General features: G+C 44.7%; 1 protein-coding gene across 3 annotated transcripts in view; it reads left to right on the forward strand.

Annotated features, from left to right (window-relative positions):
* Positions 1-392: 392 nt before the first annotated feature.
* Rcan2 (regulator of calcineurin 2) overlaps positions 393-19,967 on the forward strand; it is a 221,971-nt gene continuing 202,396 nt past the window's right edge. Inside the window, exon 1 of one of the 3 annotated variants that reach the window (XM_029470897.1) lies at positions 393-534. The gene's annotated coding sequence lies outside the window, so the exon portion shown is untranslated. Of the gene's footprint in view, positions 535-788; positions 965-2,337; positions 2,968-19,967 lie in introns of those variants that run through there. The other 2 variants (XM_021186129.2, XM_021186130.2) reach the window with 2 other exon arrangements.

Consider the following 19,967-nt stretch of genomic DNA (forward strand, 5'->3'; position numbering starts at 1 on the left):
TCTCACACATTAGGAATCCTTGAACATCCAAGTCCTTCTTTCTCTCCCCCAGGTCTGGTGGTTGTGAGTCTTTCCTGGCAAAACTGTGAAACCCGCACAGGGCACCTTCAATGGTGTGGGCAGGGTTCACTCACAGCCCCAGCCAGAGGGCGCCAGCACCCACCAAGCATAGTCGCTCTTGAGCACTCAAGAGTGGCTTCCAGACAGTTCCTTAGTTAGCCAGAGGTCGACCTGTGAGAAAACAACCCCCTAGTTCTACGGACCCACAGTTTCTTCTCTGTCCTTTTATTTTTTAGTATCCTTTTATGCAGATGCTTCGCTCCAAGAGCGACCTCACTCCTCTTTGACCCTCAAAAAAAAAAAAAAAAGTCCTCAACGGGGGATGGGGGAGATGACCCGGGAGCCTCTTCTTTGGAAAGGCATTGCCTTTGGGGACAGGCTCCTGTGTCAGGTTCCCGCAAAGGGTCCAGCTCGCCTGAGATCGCAAAGGAGGGGTGTGCAGCTGAGCGCCGGGTGGAAGCCCAGGAGGTGGAGGTGGGTGAGGGACCCAGAAGGGTGACTGGTCAGGAGGGAGGCGACCAAAGGAGGCCAGTCAGGGGCTTTGGCTTCCCTGGGGTCTGATTGGAGGTTGGCCCGATGAGTCGGAGCTGGGGGCGCGCCCATCTCCACTGGCTTGGGCGAGAGCCGCCGGCTCGGCCCCTCCCCGGAGCCGCTTTGTCCCGGGTGACGGCGGTGGAGGTTGCGGGAGCACCAGCAGGAGGCACAGCCCGGGTGACCCCACGACCCGGAGAGCGGGAGGCGGTGCTCAGTGCGCACGGCTCCACGCCCAGGCCCGCGGGCTCCGCGCTCGCCCCGGCCGTCAGGTGAACAGGCAGAGCCGCGCCCGCAGCCTGCTGCCCCGAGGACCCCCGAGCCGCTGCCACGGTCACCGCCGCCACAGCGGCGCATCGCAGACGTCCTGCAGGTCGGTTACGTAACGGCGCAGGCCCCATCGACCCTGTCCCCTGTCCCACCAGGGCTGAACACCTGGGTGCCAGGGGACCCGGACAATGGGAATCAAACATTGCTGGGCTTAGGGGCAGGGCTGGAGAGATCTTCTTTCCTGGCCAGTCCCCAAAGCATCCCCTGAGACAGGTTTCCCATGACCCCCTCTAGGAGGCGCTAGTCTCCAAAAGCCCCCTCCCCATCCTACTGGCCAAGGGTCCACCTTCCCAGGTGCAGCAGCAGGTGTATAGGGACTTGAAGGATCCAGAATAACTCCAGTGTCCCCGGGATTTGGGCTTAGAGGAGTTAGGGGTGTCCAGCAAAGCAGTGAGTAAAGGAAAAATGAGGAGACCCCTGTCTTCCCAAGCTTTACCAAATTTGTTAGGGAGAGGCAAAGGGGCTTTCGGGCACAGCGGGCTGAGAATTGTCCTGCCTGGGCTTAGCCGGCTTGGGTCATCTAAAAATAACTTCAAGTTTGAAAAGTGACATGGACAGGAGCGCGGTGTGCCGGGTTCGGCGTGCCTGTGGGGTGTTTCTCTCCAGAAGTCATCAGAGGGGACAAGGCAGTCTCAGCTACCTGATTCCTCTCGGCTGCCTCTACATCTCGCTGGTTGCCAGGGTGCCTCGATTTGACTTGTGGTTAATGATTTATTCTCCAAGGCCTTGCTGTCTGTCTTTTTTTTTTTTTTTTCCTTTCTTTCTTATCCCTGATGGATTCAACAAGACTGCATACTTTGGCACGTTCTGTTTCTTATATTGGGATAGAAATGGTCAGTGGAGGGATTATTACACCCACTGCCAACACTGTCTTAAAACCTCATTTTAGCAAAAACAACGATAACAACAAAACCCGTTTCTTGTTCCTCTTTATGTGGTCCTATCGTCTCCCACGGATGGAAATAAAAGGATGGGAAAGTATCCTCTAGCCAGGATTTGTGTATGGACAAACTTTATGAAACATGAAGCATGTTTACAACCCAACTTAACTTCCGAACCTTGCTGGTCCTTGATGATAGAAAATCCAAAATATGGGACAAGGGAGTGTTGTCCACGGAGCAGTTCTTGCTGACCAGGGTATCATGAAGATGGACATTAGGTAGGAAGAGTCAAGAAGCAGGCCAGCATGGGCTGTGGGGCCCAGGAGTGAACACTTGGCAGGTTTTCAGTCCCCACATTGATTTCCCTTTCAGCCCTGTGAAGCTATTACACCACATATGACCGGTCATCAAGCTCAATTAGCCTGCAATGGGGGTTGTGATTGGCTTTCCAATGCACTGGAAATTGAATCAACCTTTCCTGAGCATCTCTTACTTTGAATGTGGTCCAGAGGATTTGGGGAGGGAGAAGTTCCTCCACAAAAGTGGCCAGATTGTAAGATCTTAGTAAATGCTTAAAGGTGTGTGCCCTTCCTAACCCACCTAAATCTTGGAGGATGTGGCTCTCTCCAGTGAGGAACATTTAACAGGAGTGGGAACTCGAGAGCTTTCTCATTTGCAAGTACTCATCACACTTGCATACCTGTTTGCCACTTGTCAGATATAGTGCAGGGACTGCCATTCTTTTTTTATTCAGCCCAGCTTGGACAGTGGCAGAGGCTGCACACTCTAGTTCCTTTAATTCCCTGTGCCAGTTGATGGAAGAGCTATTTATTAAGCACCTGCTGTGTGCTAAGCAGGCTCTGTGCTAGGAGCTAAAGGAACAAGGTCCTACACTTCCCAGAACTGAAAATAAATGCTTGTGAATCAGCAGAGCGAGCGTTTAGCGCAGAAAGGAGAGAGGTCAGTGGGAGCCAAGAGATAGGAGGGTTGAAGGACTCTAGAAGAGGCTGCCAGAGAGTAAACATTTGGACTGGGTCCTGATGGGCGGTTGGCATTCTCTAGAGAAGGCACTAGGCATTCCATGTAGAAAGGACAGCATATGCACACAGAGGGAAAGCTATGTCCAAGAGCACTTAGTTCTGAGATGACAACCAAGGAGGATATGGTGAGTTGGGGCTTTAAATACATTCTATCGAAAGGGAGAAACCATGCAGTCTCTAATAGGGGAAATGACTTAATATCATTTATATTTTTTGCAAAAGTGACTTTGGAGGATGCTAGGGAAGTGGAGCTGTGAAGAGCTAACCGGAGTGTTAGGTCTGATTAAGGCCTCTGTACTACCTTCCAATCATGAACTGTGCGTGAAGTGGGTGCCAGGGGGAACAGAAGCAAGATCTGTAGACAGCCCTTTCAGGGCAAATGGGTGACATTTTTTTGTCACCAGGTGAGGACTGGTGGCAAAGGAGATACTTTGATGTGTAGAGGCACAGTCAGGCTTTGGGTGAGGTGAGGCACTAATTAAAATGGCAGGTTTGAAAAGGACTATGAATTTTTCCTTTGAACATCGAAACAAGGCTCTTCTGTTTTCAAAGGTCGCATCTTCATTCCTGGGACTAATTGTCTACTGCTCTAGTTTAAGTTCATTCCCAAGGCTATCAAACACTGCCTCTGGAGAAGAGGGAGGTGAATGCCACGGTAGGATAGCGTCCCTGCCTTTAACCCCCAAAGTGAACATTTTAGCTCAGTTATTTTGAATACCGCTTGTGGTGATCATTAGAATGCATGGCATTTATTCAGTGCTTGTAGTTAGCACAGTGAATCCTGCCTGCTGCTTACCTTGCATGGCCCTGTCATTAGTTTCACATAATTGACAAGGACACCAAAGCTAAAAACAATAGGTTGTCTAGAGTGCAGTTAATAAGAGGTACACCCAGCGTTGGAGCCGAGGTCCTGGACAACATTGTCATTCATCAGTGTGGATTAATACCATTGAAATGATCCCTTCCTTAGATTGGGATACTTGTGGCTGGTGCTACAGAAGAGAACTGTACTGAGTTAGGAGTCTTAGTTTTTTCCCTTGGGCTCTGTGTTTGTTATACATACACAGGGAAACATTCACAATTTCCTATCTCCTGTCAGGCTTGGGTTATTTTATTTTATTGAAAAAGTTATTGTTTTTAAAGTACATGTATGTGTATGTTATGTGTATGCATGTACGCGCGCACGCATGTGTGTGTGTGTGTGTGTGTGTGTGTGTGTGTGTGCACATGTTTGGGGTCAGCTGCAGAGGTCAGAAGAGGGATTGGAGATAGAGTTACAGACATGCCTACTGGGGGTAGTAGGAAATGAACATGGGTCCTGTGGAAGAGCAGCAAGTACTTGTAACTGCTGACTTCTCTCTCCAGCCTGGGCTATTTTGAGTCTGTGTAGTACTGACAGAAGAAAGGCTAGGCACTCTGTAAGTAATCTGTGTTCTGAAGTCCCAGCATCCTGTTGCAGGTTAGTCTACCAGTGTGAATGGCTCAGTATGGCATACTTAGAAGTACAGAGACAATAGGAGTGCCTAATGCTGAGAGAGCCCAGTTAAAGGTGAGAAGCCTGCTAGGGTACCAAATTAGAGGAATCTCCCATAGGTGATGGGACATGTTTCCTTCAGACATGTTACTTTCTGAATGTTTCTTTATTATGGAAAAAAACTGGGGCAGTCAGTAAGCATGCATTAAGGTAGCTATGGGAATTGAAACAGGGACCAGGCTCTGCTACAAGTGGGCCTCATTGAAAATACCTTAGAAATTGGGCCACACCCTTCACCTGCAGGACAACAGATGCATAGAAAGGAAAGTGTCCCTGAGGATGCTTTACTGTTCTGTAATTGTTTGCTTTAAATTATGTGCACACATGTGCATGCGTGTCCCTACGTGGGAGGCTGGATGTCAACCTCGGGTGTCATCCTCAGGAATGCCAACCTTTTGAGACAGGGCCTCTCATTGGCCTGGAGCTCACTAATGAGGCTTGACTGCTGAGCCAGAGAGTCACAGGAATTCTCCTTCCTCAGCCTCCTCAGTCCTGGGATTCCGAGTGCACGCCAGGACACTGGCACTTACATTACAGCCTGATGCATCTCCCTAGTGCTCCTACCACGAAGTTTGTTAAGATCCACCCCTGAATTGAGTAGCATCTATCATAAGGATATCTACCGAGAGTATAAAACCACACATCACATTAAATGCCTTCCAACACATGAGTAAAGAAGACACAGGAGGACTCCCTTTTCTGTGGAACCTGCGCATGTCTTTCAGTTTTCCTAATTCATTCCGTCTCTGCTTACAAAATGCTTATGGTCCTTATGGATGTTTTTCTTGTGCTATGGATTTTCATGTGTTCTGCATTATAGATCATTTTCAGTAACCTAGTTAGTGAATAGAAATGCCTTTTAAACTTAGCTGAAGCTGTTCTGAAAAATAATAAGGGGATTCTGGTACTTTCTAGAAGTTACAGAAATGCTTCCAGAAGGAGTTCACATTTTCCCAGGTCCATAATGTTCATAGCAATGTCTCCTATAATAGAGAAGGAAAAGACTGTAATTTCATGTCTGAGCTCTCTGTGCTCAACTCACTGTGAAACAATAGCTAAAACGCAGGATTTCTAAGTTATGGAGCATACACGTTAAAAGACATTTGAATGCTCATTGTTGGGCCAAAGAATAAATTGCAAGAGTTGTGAACTAGACCATAGCTTTTATTCCCTTAGTTCTTTGATGGAATAACTGCTTTGTTCTGACAGGCTTATTCTGCCATATTGTATATGTGCCAAGGCCATGGGCCACCCCATAATACCTCTCATAGAGTGTTGGGAATGGAATATCTATCTATCTATCTATCTATCTATCTATCTATCTATCTATCTATCTATCTATCTATCTATCTAACTATCTATCTATCTATCTATGCGCTTAGACTTGCCAGGAAATTCCAGGATTCCAGTCTTGGTGTAGTTACTTCCCAGCTATGTGACCTTGAATTTCCCATTGACCTAGCACTTGTTGGAGTTGGCACTTGAAGATGGCTGCCCCTGTTTCAACACTTTGGTCAGATGATGCAGTCGTATGCATCATCGCCTGACCTTAGAAGACCTGGGGAATTCGTATGAGTGTTACTATCTACAGATAAGCATACTCTGGGAGTTCAGGGAGATAAGCCCCCTAGTGCCAGGTCTTTGAGTTGCAATTTAGGACAACAATCTCCCAACCTTCAGAGATGTGTGGGAGACTAGGTTCCACCCAGTGTGTATACTGAGAAATAAAATGCTCTGTTCAGATGTTAAGGATAACTGTCACAGTAAGGACCTCTAAGAGTGGGGTCTTGCAGAGTACCATGTCTGTGAGGTGAAGGAGGCACTCTGTGTCTAAAAGGCATTTATGTCTAGTCTGGAGAGATTGCTCAGTGATTTAGTACATCAACTGCTCTTCCAGAGGAGCCAACTGCAATTTTCAGCACCAATATGGCAGCTCAAACAATCTGTAACTCCAATTCTAAAGGATCAAACACCCTCTTCTTGCCTCCACAGGCACTGGATGGACATGGTGCATACATATACATGCAGGTAAAATACCCATACATACTCATAAAATAGAATTTAAAAAAAAATAACCCAAATTATGCCGTGCATTAAGAAAACTGTATCTATTTGCTCTGCTCTCTGGTACACACATACACACACAAAAAAAAAACTGTTTTCTTTCAAGATTAGCTTATTTCTTATTAATAACATGAATGGACATGCTAAAATCAAGGTTGGCCAATAATGGAACCAGGTCTGGCTTGTGGAGAGAAAGGAGAACAGGGTCTACAAAAGAGAGGTGACTGGCACAGGGTGATTCAGTAGAAACAGAAGTTGAAAATCAAAGTTGAGGTCAAATGGATAGGCACAGTACAGAGAGCAAGAGGAAGCTAGGGTTCCCATCAGGTATGCGTGACAGGCAGGATATAAAGTCGGAACAGGGAAGCTGGGAATATCTCCCATTGTCTAGTGAGAGCTGTCTACTCAACAGGAGAGACACATTGCCCAGGTTTTTCCTTATTTATTTGTTTTCCTTTGGCATATATGCTTCCTATCAATTTTTAGAAAATACAAGAAAGTTACAGGAAAAATAAGGTGGCACGTTACTGTGAGCAATGCCAGAACTGCAAGCACTTTGATGTTTTTTTTCTGTCTAGTCTTTTCTGTTTGTATATTTTCATAGAATGAGGGTCATAATGTGTGAAGAACTTTGCTTCTCACATATTTCTCCCGACATTTAAAATTACTTGTTGTGAGATTTCAACGATCTTTTTGAACACTTCAGGGTGTGTGTGTGCGCATGTTTGTGCATGTGGTTGTACAGGTGCATAAATCCAGGCATAGACACGCAGGAGCCAAAGGTCTGTGTTAAGCATCTTGTTTAATCAGGCTCTACCTTGTTATTTATTCTCTCACTAAATCCAGAGCTTACCATTTCAAAGAGGCTATTCCAGCGTTCCTCCTACCTCTACCAAGTTTTCCTAGACCTGGGGTTACAAACATGCACTGTCATACCTGGATTTCACTCAGGAGCTGGGCATCCAAACTAGGTCCACATGCTTGTGCAGTAAGGACTTTAACCCATGTCATTATCTCACTAGCACCTGAGCACTCGTTTTGGTAGGTGTAGAACATTCTTAAGTATGAATTTTGTCTTAGGGCTTTGCTGCTGTGAACGACACCATGACCAAGTCAAAGTCTTAATAAAAGCAACATTTAATTGGGACTGGCTTAGAGGTTCAGAGGTTCAGCCCATTATCATCAAGGCAGGAACATGGCAGCTTCCAGGCAGGCATGGTGCAGGAGGAGCTGAGAGTTCTGCATCTTCATCTGAAGGCTGCTAGCATAAGACTGGCTTCCAGGAAGCGAGAATAAGGGTCTTAAAGCCCACCCATGCAGGGACACACCTACTTCAACAGGGCCACACTTCTAATAGTGCTACTCCCTGGGCCGAGCATACACACACCATCACAAGTTCACTACAATTCATTTACTCTTCTCCCTTTGATTAAACATACAACTTGTTTCTACATATTCAAAAAGGCTTAGATAAAATTAAAAATAATTCTTATTTTATTATTTTTTATTCTGTGTATGTGTGCGCATCTCTATGTAGATGAGTGTAGGTGCCTTTCAAGGCCAGAGGAGAGCATCAAATGCCTTGGCACTGGTGATCTAGGCTGTTGTGAGCAGCCTGAGGTGGATTCTGATCATCTTGTTGAGCACCAAATTCCCAAGAGCAGCAAGCATTCTTAATCACGGAGTCATTATCCCATCTAGCCTCTTTTATGGACATCTTTGAGCACATTTGTGTGTGTGTGTGTGTGTGTGTTGGATTATTTTTCTAAGCCCAATTCTTAAGATTCTCCCTCACTAATTGATACTACTTTATTTCTTTGTGTGTAGATATGCATACATGTTTGATAGCATGTGTATGTATGTGCAAGTACACACACACACACACACTTCTGTACAGAAGCTAATATCAAATGCCTTCCTTAGATTCTTTCTGCCTTAGTTTTTAATACAGGTCCTCTCAGTGAACCTGAAGCTCACCAATTCTGCTAGACTGGCCAGTCAACAAGGTCCAGGGTTCTGCTCGTATCCTTCTTCCCTGCACCATTGAGGTTACCTATGCAAGCCACCATGATTTGCAAGCACTTGCTGCTTTTCAACGAGTGTGAAGTCATGAACAACTTCATAAAGCAGTGCATGACAAATTAGCTCTTACCTTTGTTCAGTTTATAAACCCTCTCCATGTGAAGATAAGAGCCAATTGACATAGGTGCTTTGCAGAGACAGCCCCACTCCTGGAAATATTTGAGCCCAATAGTACAAGATAGTTAGACTTTCTCTGGAGGACTAAAGGATGATGGACAGGGACATGATAGATGTCACATGCTTGAGTGCTTATTACTAAGTCCAGTGTAGTGGACAGCATCCCTTCTGATGGCTGTTAGTAACAGCTTGCCGTATGAATGCCCAGACCTGTGTGAGCTTGATCTGGATAGCTCAAACCATTGGGTTTTGAAGCACCTTGAACTGAGCAGGAGACAGCATCCCTGCTTCACAGAGAACTGCCTCACAGGGTCCTTGGTTCAGCAAAACTCATTTCTGAATCTTGAAACATGAACAAGGATGGGAGCTTATGTAGTGTAGTTCTGCTGTGTCCTTTGGCTTAGGTTAACTCCTTTCCTTCCTTGTAGACAAGCTGCAGATACACATACCTGCATTTGTCCACCCTCTACTAAGCAGACACAACGTATTATAGTAGACCATTCTAAAATACATTCTACTATAATTACCTATTTATTTTGAACAGTGGGAGCAGGCATTTCTGCCACAGAACACAAAAGGATCTCAGAGGACAGTGTGGGGTAATAGGATTTTCCTTCTACCATGTGTGTTCTGAGGACTGAATGCAGGTCTTCAGGCTTGGTGGTAAGCACTTTTACCCAGTGAGCCATCTCATTGGCCTGTGTAGAATATAAAATTTTGAATAAATATGTAGGATAAATAGATGGGCTCTTTTAAAAATAAAACTCAGATGTTCTCTATTTAAAATTTTTAATTTGATGGCTAATCAGGTTTGTGTTTCCAAAAAGAGAGTCCCTGCATCCATGCAGTTGCCATCCTATCTATTTTGATTAAATTGGACAATTACCAAGGTAAACAGTGACTTTGAATTATTTTCTCCCATAAAATTATCTGAAGACATACCTAATATGATTTTTATTTGACCTATGTAACTACTAAAGCTAAGAGCCCAGTAATTATGTATTGCCAGGAAATGTCAGTGTCTAATTTCAACCTTTGAAAAATTAATTTCGTTTAGGTAACCATACAAATTTTTGGCATGCTCCAACATATATGCCATCAGACTTGTTCTTAATTGTTCCCCTCTACTGACTCCGTCCCCCACCCCCACATTTGATAATTTCTCAAGAACAAAATTTCATTTGATCCCAAGTATCTTTATGTGAACTTCAGGATAGAGTGTGATAAATTCCCATCAACTAGTAGGTAGCTGAAACAAAGGTTTATTTGCCAGAGCAAAATCTCTTAGTCCCTATGAGTGAAACCAAAGCAGTAATGCATGGATGTGTTTAGTTGCTCCCCCTGTGGGCATCTGTGATGCCCAGTTTATCTTGTATGACATACAAACATCCGTAAACATACAAGATGAGATGTGGTCAGGGAAGTCCTCAACAACTAGAATGCCCCAGGCGTGTTCATTTGAGGCCCTTTCTTTACCGATTCATTTGTCTCCTGGTGATTTCTGTGCCACACACAGCTGTTGTTTCACAGTAAACTCCAGCATCTGACAAGGTGACATTCAGGGGGGAGCGTTGGGTGGAAATGCTTGCTTGGTCAGAATTCTCAGACTCTCCTTCTCACCTCCCAGTATCACGGCACAGGAAGAGGTTGTGGGAATTCTTGGCTGGCTCCCTTGGATATTGGTTTCCTTGCATCTTTGTGAGATTATCGTGGGTGAGGCGATGCAATTCCTTTCTCAATTTGTTTGCAGCTGCATGGGGAGACCCAAGGTCTTCTGTAATGTGATCAAGGTGTTTCCAGATCCCCTCTGTACACATCAGCCCCAGGAGGAAATGAGTCTGAGTGATAACCTGGGCAGCAATCATTGGTTCTGTAGAGTCATATGACCTTGACCTGCCTGAGTCATACCCATACATCTCCTGTTGTAAATAACTGCTGAGAAGATTAGCTGGGAAATCTGTGACATTAAATTTAGAATGGCTTTGGGTGGGGTTCCATTTTGTACTAGTGAATGAATGACTTGCATAGGACACAGATCAGCCCACAGTGGTCCTGGAGGGAGCCCAGGTTTTGCGTGTGTCTCTCCCCGTCCCTCCACACTTCTGTTTATTTACAATAAGGAGTCCCAGTGATTAGAGAGGGAAGAGTGTATATGATTGATGGAGTGACCACAGGAGCTTTGAACTTGTAACTTTTTCAGTGATTCATTTCTCACGGTACCCCTGGTTTTATTCCTTAAAATGTTTCAGATTCCACCCTCTAAGTATGACTCTACATTTCCTCAAAGTTTGTGTTAATATCACTTTATCTTAAGTGATTAAAAACCAAACTCATCCCATGTTTACTGAATTCTTATCACCATTCACTGAACCCCTTATTTTAGCTCAACTACTTCAGTGTTTTGACTGCCAGCCTTGGCATCATCTTACAAGCCAAGATAAAGTATGAGTCTATGAGGTTATGTTATGCAAACAGAATAGGAGATAATTAATATGTTTTCATGAAGAACTGTGGATATTTTTTATGACAGTATAATTTATACGGGTATATCTTAGATGAAAGAAAATCTAAAGAGGAATACAGGTTAGAAACATTTACTGAATATCTGGAGGCCTGGGATGCACTTCCACACTGATCACATGGAAACCCCCTCACTTCATGCCCCACTGACTGTGACTCCCTTTTCTACATCTCAGAGCCGAGGTTTCACATTCTGGCCAAGTTCTGCCTTTTCTCAGTCACTTCACCTCCTTCTTCCTTATTCTCACATACTCATTCCAGGGTCTCTAATGTTTAAACACTAAAAGAAAGGGTTTTTTCCTTTCCTCTTACAAAGAGGAGGAGGAGGAGGAGGAGGAGGAGGAGGAGGAGGAGGAGGAGGAGGAGGAGGAGGAGGAGGAGGAGGAGGAGGAGGAGGAGGAGGAAGAAGAGGAGGAGGAGGAGGAGGAGGAGGAAGAAGAGGAGGAGGAGGAGGAATGCAATAGTTATTTGGGGCCAGTGTATGCACTTCTATCTAGCCTGAGTTTATTATCTATGTGATAAGAGATCATCTTTGAGGTAATAAAATTTTTTTAGCCAGATATTTTTCTTCATGCTTATTTTTATTAATTAATTAATTTACTTTACATCCCAATTGCAGCTTCCCCTGGGTCCTCTCCTTCCAATCCTCCCCTCTCACTCCCCCCACATCCTCCTGTTCTCCCTTTCTCCTCTAAAAAGCAGAGGTCTCCCATGGATATCAGCCCACCTTGGCAAATCAAGTTGCAGAGGTACTAGGGCATCTTCTCCAGTTGTGTCCAGACAAGGCAACTTGGTTAAGGGAAAGGGATCCAAAGACAGGCAGGGGGAGTCAGAGACAGCCTCTGCTCCTGCTGTTAGGAGTCACACAGAAAGACCAAGCTGCACAACTGTATCTGTGCAGAGAGCCTAGGTCTGTCTCTTGCTCGTTCTCTCCTTGACAGTTTGGTCCTTGTGGGCCCTTATGGGACCCGGTTAGTTGATTCTTTATGTTTCTTTGTGGTCTTCATGGCTGCTTTTAGCCAGATATCTTTTTAAAAGGTATTAATCCCTCCCCTTTAAAATCAGTTAATTCCCTTTAATAATTTCCCAAAGTACCTATACAATTATGGTTCATGTACATTCATGTGTTTGTGGGCATTGGTGTTGTTGGTGTGGAGGACAGAGATTGTTGTGGAGAACAAGTTGAGATGCTTGCCAATTTCTCTCTTGAGACAGTCTCTCACTAAGTCTTAGGGTTTTGCTGCTGTGAAGAGACACCATGACCAAGGCAACTCTTATAAAGGACAACATTTAATTGGGGTTGGCTTACAGGTTCAGAGGTTTAGTCAATTATCATCTAGGTAGGGAGCATGGCAGGGTCCAGGCAGGGATGGTGCTGGAGACAGAGCTGAGAGTTCTAAATCTTCTGAAAGGAACCAGAAGATTGTCTCAGGCAGTTAGGAGGGGAGGAGGGTCTCAAAGCCCACTCCCACAATGACATACTGCCTCCAACAAGGCCACACCTCCTAGTAGTGCCCCAGGTTGGGGACAAGCATATTCAAACATCACAACCAGAGCTCACCAATTCTGCTAGCCTGGTGGGCTAACCCAGCTCTGAGGTTACAGGACATACCAGTCTTCCTGGCTTTGATTGGATGCTAAGGTTCTCTGAACTCAGGTCCTTATAGTTGTACGGTGAGGTCTTTCCCTACTGAGCTATCTCTCTGCCCTTCGTTCATACTGTCATGGGGTCTTTGATGAGTGCTGCGGGTGGAACTCAGGGCTCTGCATAATCCAAGCAGGCAGATTTTTTCCTCTTCACTCTCAGACTGCTAAGATATTTAAAAGCGATGTGCTAATCGTATCATGAGGTTCCTCTCCCTGCACGGTAAGGTTCCTATCAGTGATGTCTTTTGTCAATCACAGTAAAATGAATGCTGCCAAATATGTACATTCCTTTCCCTAATTGCAAATTGACTTTTTATGGCTGCTTATTAGCGAACCCCAGGAGACCAATAGAAATCATTGAGACATAACTGTTATAGAGACCAGATATTATTTCTTCAACTTCCTATTGTAACAACTAACAAACCACCAAACTGTCTATAAATAAATCAAAAGTTCTTGTAGTGAATAACAAGAAGCAACTGTATGAAACTTGCATATTGGGCATGTTAAATGGAAGTGTCAGGGCTAATGACAATCAGAATGGGGTCATTTTACTGATGAGAACCATTCTGTGGCTGTGAGAGATTTCAACTGGACAGTCCTCCATCTCTATCCTTAGGACCATATTCTTCCATCAGTTTCATCTCTTCTAGTCCCTCCATTCCTGAATCCTCAAAGGAGCCATCATTCTTTATTTATTAAAGCTGTACTTACTGTGGTACATACACGCTCTAATACATGTACACCTGATCTAGTCACATCACATGTGTTCATTTGTTTACCCCTACTACTGGGTGCCAAATATCGAGCTAGTCACTGGGATGTGAAAACCAACAGGACTGAATCACTGTCTACAGTTAAAGTAGAGTCCTGGAGATGCCCGGCTTCTTATACATTTGCCTGTACCTACCCCTGCACACTAAGTACCTATAGCTAAAGAAACTACCTGCTCATTCATCCTTGCGACGACTGCAGCACATGTTAGAAAGCGCTTGCGGGGCTTTCCTGGGCTAATGGGGAGATGAACTGACTATCATACTCGTTTTAAATAACTCAGAAGCATAGTGCCAAGGCTGTCAACACGTTCAGATGTCTTTGTTCTCTTCGCATAATTGTTAAGTATAAAAATAAGTTGAGGCTGAGGAGATGGATGAGCAGTTAAGTTCACTTTCTGTTCTAGCAGAAGACCTGAGTTGGGTTTCCAGAACCACACAGGATGACTCATAACTGCCGGTAACTCCAGCTCCAGGGCAATCAACCTTTGACCTCTGAGGGCACCTGAACACACATGTGCACGCGCGCGCGGGCGCGAGCACACACACACACACACACACACACACACACTCACACATTTTTTTTAAAAAGCTGTACAATTCAAGTTTGCCTGTTTTCCTTGTTTGTATCAATAAACCTGTTCTTTCTAGAATGTGCCTTATACCTCCATGATGGTGGAAAACAAAACCCCATGTAAGATTAACAGCGATGACAGAATTTCAAAGCAGATGAACCAAGGGATCCTATGTGTCTAATTCGATGGCTTTGTAATGTCCCTGTCCTGGCATGCATTGAGAGTCTGTTCTGTTTGATGGAGCTTGGCTGAAAACAACTGACCAGGAAAAGTTGTCTATGTGTATTTACAGAGCAGCTGCTAAGTATCAGGCCCTGCTGGACCCAGGACTTCCCACGCATCTTGCAAGCAGGTCTCCAGGAGAAACCTCCTGTTTCTGTTCTAAGATTGTTTAGATGAGGACACCAAACTTCAGGGAGTTTGAACAACTCAGTTTGGTTTCTCAGGAGGTGAATCTAGAACTCAACAGTGGTGTCTTTGTCTCCACAGCCAAGTGGGACATGCAGTTATTCATGGAGTTTGGAATAGAACTTCTGTCCGGTCGGTTTCAGTGCCTAACTTGTTGTTTTAGGCTAACTGTAAGCTAGGATCAGCATGCTCTGGGGTGCCTGATACACTTCCTACAGAAAATATAGTCACATGATTTTGATGTTTGGTTAACCCTGTTGCTATTTTTAGCAGTTGTAGACTGGCAAGAATAGACGCTAGTCTTTTTATTAAAAGGCTGTGTGACTTGATATATTGTTAGAGAAGAGGTGTGGGCTTGTGTGGAGAGTCCACGGGATTCAAGAAGTATCCAAGTCCTGGACCTTCTGAGCTGCACTTTTCAGTATCCAAGTAGACTGAGGCTAGAAGGTGATAGATTAAAAAGTGCCATTAATCATCTGAGTATTAAATGCCAGGGATTTGAGTGGAATTGTTTTTATTATACCACCTGCATTTGGCTGGAACACTTAGTTGAATTTGGTGACCTCAGAGAAATTATATGACCTTGGTTTTATGTCGGCACATATTTAAGTATTACTATAATAAAACCATTAGACTAAAATTGAAAATGGAAACAGCACAGATTTTCCCTAAAAGTTAATATGTTAATTTTTCAAATTTGAGCATAATGAATTACTCAGCATACACACCTGCTGCAATCCCTTCAAAAGAAATAAAATGCTCGGCACCCACCAGGGTCTAACCCACCCACAAGGTCTGGCCCACCCACCAAGGTCTGACCCACCCACCAGGGTCAAGCCCACTCACCAAGCTCTGATGCCACCCACCAGGGTCTGGTCCACATACCACCTACTAGGGTCTAGCCCTACCCACCAGGGCCTGGCCCCACCCACCACAGTCTGACCCACCCACCAAGGTCTGTCTCCGCCCACCAGGATCTAGCCCACCCACCTCAAGTCTTTCTCGAAGGGTATAAGGTATAGATGTTTTTCTATTACAAGGAAAGCTTAAGGTCTGGCCCTAGGTGGGCACCTCATTGCAGCAGTTCTCTAACACAACTCTCATTGCTCCGTCCAAACGGGTGCCTTAAGGTCAGTGCTTCTCAACCTGTCTGGTGCAGTGACCTTTCAATTCAGTTCCTCGTGTTGTGGTGACCCCAACCATAAAATTTTTTCATTGCTACTTCATAACTGTAATTTTGCTGCTGTTAGGGATCGTAATATAAGTATCTGATATGTAGGATATCTACTCTGCAATCACTATGAAAATATTGTTTGGGGCCCACTGGTTGAGAATCAATGCTTTAGACTTTGTACCATTCCTTATCACGTTCGGATAATTCACACACGGGCATGCCACGGGTGGCATAGAATCATTTTCTCACTCCCGCTGTAAAGCCCTGTGAATGTGGGCTAGGAAGCCACGCAAAGCCCCATGTGAGCAGGGAAAAGTACTGGCTGTATTGGAATGTAAAAGACTTCCCATTGCTAAGGTCTCAGAGCCTGCCTCCGAAGAGTTAGTTGCTCTTCTGAGGAAGGCAAGCCACTCTTATGTGTAGAAAAACGGACGGAGCTGGTACCTGGCAGGCAGTTTTGAGCTCTCTGGTATTGCTTAGGTCTTAGGCCTCCTCAGAACACTGAGCAGGAGACAGTGGGTGCTAGTGAAGGAGATGAAAGGCTAAGTACTTTAAAGTACTTGGGCATGGCATAGGACTCATGTGCATGAGTCGTTGAGAGCTGTCAAAGAGCAGGTGGGCTAAAAGCAAAGCCGAGGGAATCAGAGAAATGAATTTTTACTCAGTGAGTAAAAGCAAGTGCTTGCTGTGTAAGTATGGGGACCTGAGGATGAGCCTAGCATCATGGTATAAACTGGGCATGCTCAGTGCAAGCGTGAGTAATCTCAGTATTGTGGGGATGAGGAGGGGATGGGGGTAGGGGTAGATGGGGTGGAGGGATGGAGTGAAAGAATGGGGTGAGTGGGGGCTGGGGTTGATGGAGGAAGGAGGTGGTTGAAGGGTGGGGGATGGAGTGGAAGGGTGGAGTGGGTGGGGGATGGGGTAGTTGGGGGGATGGAGAGGAGGGGAAGAGGTGGGGGTGTAGAGCTGGAGAGTGAGGTGGGTTTCAAGAAAGGAATGTTACAAGAGAGGAATGGATACAGTGTTGGGGGCATTGATAAAGTGTTGGGAGGTGAATACAATATAGCAGAAAGGGGTGTTGGATACAGTTGGGGGGGCACACTCAGAACAGTGCCAAGTTGTAAAAACAGGGGAAGGTTGTGGAGTCCTATCAGATAAGCCATATTTTCTGCACTTATCTGGTGAAGTTTTGGGTAGAAGGATTCGTCCATCCTGCCATCCTTAGAAAGAGAGGCATCCTTGCAAAGGGTCACAGATTAAAAATAACTTAGAGACAAGAGTGACCAGACCCCACTGTGAAAAGACTATCATGAGCATATCAAGAAGTTTGATAAGCTTGTGTGTCCAGCTCTTTCTTGCTCAGGATGCACTGCAGAATACCTCTAGCGTTATAGACAACAGAGGTAAGAGCTCCCATAGCTCTTGCCAAAAAGTAGCTGTCAATTTAAAAACACACTTGAAGGGGCTGGGAAGATGTCTGGGCCTATAAGAGAAAGAACATATTGCTTCTACAGAGAACCCACGGTTAGTACCCAATGCCCACACCAGGAGGCTCCCAATTGCCAGGAACTCCAGCTCCAGGGGATCCAATGCCTTCTTCTGGCTTCCATGGACACTGCACTCACCCAGTATACACTCACATGGACACAATTAAAATCAATACATCTTCAAAATAAGAATTAAACAGTAGTCATCATAGCAATATGCTGAAAAGACTAGAACATACGGGGGGGGGGGGCAGAGCTGACAGAAACCTTTAATGGCATAAATAAGAAGCCGTGGGCAGCAGATGGAGGGCCAGCCTCTCCTGGGAAATCCCAGCCAGCCTGAAGATCCACAACTCTACCCACCCTGGAGTAGTCTCCTTGCCCTTTGAAAGCTTCAGGGAACTAATTATGAACTGACAAGGAATACCTAGGGGGACTTGCAGTACCACATTCCTACAGATTTTATGAAAATAAAGGATATTATATTCATTAAATATAAATAAAAGAAAAACAGCAACGTATATGCAGAAACACATTTACATGTGTGTGTGTTTATGTGGGTGAGTATATAGGTATATATGTAGGTGGGTGTGGTGTGTGAGCATGGGTGTGGTTATGTGCCCCTTTGCCTCTTGTGGAGACCAAGTGTAAGTGTCCCGTTCTAGCACTTTCTAACTTAGTTCTTGAAATATACTCTTTCAATGAAGCTAGACTGGCAGCCAACTGATATGTATGGCATATCTGTTCAGCAAGTGTCACTTGTGTTTGTAATAATACTTATCTGGCTCTGATGTGTATAAGGTGTGATTCATTCCCTCACCCAGTTCCATGACACTTGGTGCTCCGTACACAGCACTGCATCTCCTTCATATTTGACAGATGGGGAAACTGAGTCACAAAGCGTTTAACTGATTCTCCCAGGGCCTCCCAGGTGATAAGCAGCATAACTAGAATTCAAAGACAAGAAAAGTACTGTGACTTTTAACACTACTGGGTGCTATTTTGAAGGCATGGTGCATAAAATGTTACGGGTGGAAATTTATAAAAATTATAAATTGTTTTCTAAGAATTTATGTGTCAAGAATGTTCTGCAAAAGGGGCCACTCGTACTTTTGGTTAGGAAGGGAGCAATCTAAACATGCTTCTGATCCTACTCAGGCAGCCAAGATATGCATGACTTCACATCTTCAGTAACACCTGGGTCTGCAAAGACCCTTGGTCATCAAAGAAGTACAGAATGCACTGGGCAGGGACCGGAGTGCCTGCTCTAACACACAGTACAGGACACTTTGTCAACATCCTTGTGAGCTTTGTTTCTTAACCAATTCAACACCAGCTATGTGTTTTCCAGTTTGAAGCAGTTGTGTTACTGTATCCAATACCCACTCCTGCAATATGGTATCCACCACCCCAACACTGTATCCAAGTCCCCAACACTGTTTCCATCCCTCTCCTGTAACACTGTATCAGACTCCTAAGACTGACTATCCTTTGAGATATACATAACAAGTCTTGGCTTCCAGAAATTTGGACCAATCTGATATCAAATAGGGGATTCCATGATCCCTTCCTTAGGTTTGATTATTTGCTAACGCAATTCATAGAGTTTAGGATTAATAACATAGGCTATTTTAAGGATTTAGACACAGACACATGAAGAGACAGAGTGACTATGAGTTATGAATACTTTTTGGTCAGTAAATATGTTCAACAATATGGTGTGATTCCAAAGACAGACAGACAGATAGACAGTTTCTTTCTCTCTCTCTCTCATTCTCTCTCTCTCTCTCTCCCTCTCTCCCTCTCTCCCCCTCTCCCTCTCCTTCTCCCTCTCTCTCTCTCCCCTCTTCCCTCTTGACCCTCAGTCTCTTTCCCTTCCCTAGAGGCTAAGGGTTGGGGCTAAAGATCTACCTCACCCCTATCACAGGCTGGTTGCCCTGGAAACCAGTACTCATTCTGTGATTATTAGGAGTTTTCTAATAATCTTTTTACTACCAAAAACCTAAACAGGGCTTGTGACTACTAGAAAATATTTGCTTTTTTTGGCCAGTCCACACTGTTAACAAGAACTCAGCATGGAAGACCAAGTCTTTAAATAAAGAAACTCCTTTGAAAGACCAAGTCCTTAAAGAAAGAAATTGTTTTGTTACAGTGAAAAAAAAAATTCCCAGTGTTTCTGGCCCTGAGAGCTAAGAATGCTGAACAAGACTGAAGTCAATGTTTCTTGTTTTACCACGATACCCAGACGATGCCCCAACTATAGAGTTCAGGTCAGTGAGAACTGGCATCATATTTGTGGACTACCACCATGTCTTCCATGGCTGAGCTTTTTGCCAGTTCACAAGCGTTCATTCATGAAGTGGTGTGGTTTCTAGATACAGAAAATGGTGTTGGTAGCATGGTTTATAGTGTTACTCACCTTTACTAGATTGCTTTTTTTTTTTACATATTTTTATTGGGTATTTATTTCATTTACATTTCCAATGCTATCCCAAAAGTCCCCCATATGCTCCCCCACCCACTCCCCTACCCACCCACTCCCACTTCTTGGCCCTGGCATCCCCCTGTACTGAGGCATATAAAGTTTGCACGACCAATGGGTCTCTCTTTCCACTGATGGCTGACTAGGCCATCTTCTGATTCATATGCAGCTAGAGACACGAGCTCGGGGGGAGGGGGGTATTGGTTAGTTCATATTGTTGTTCCACCTATAGGATTGCAGATCCCTTCAGCTCCTTGGGTAC

This window comes from Mus caroli, chromosome 17 (genome assembly GCF_900094665.2).
Source record: "Mus caroli chromosome 17, CAROLI_EIJ_v1.1, whole genome shotgun sequence".
Classification (NCBI taxonomy): Eukaryota; Metazoa; Chordata; class Mammalia; order Rodentia; family Muridae; genus Mus; species Mus caroli.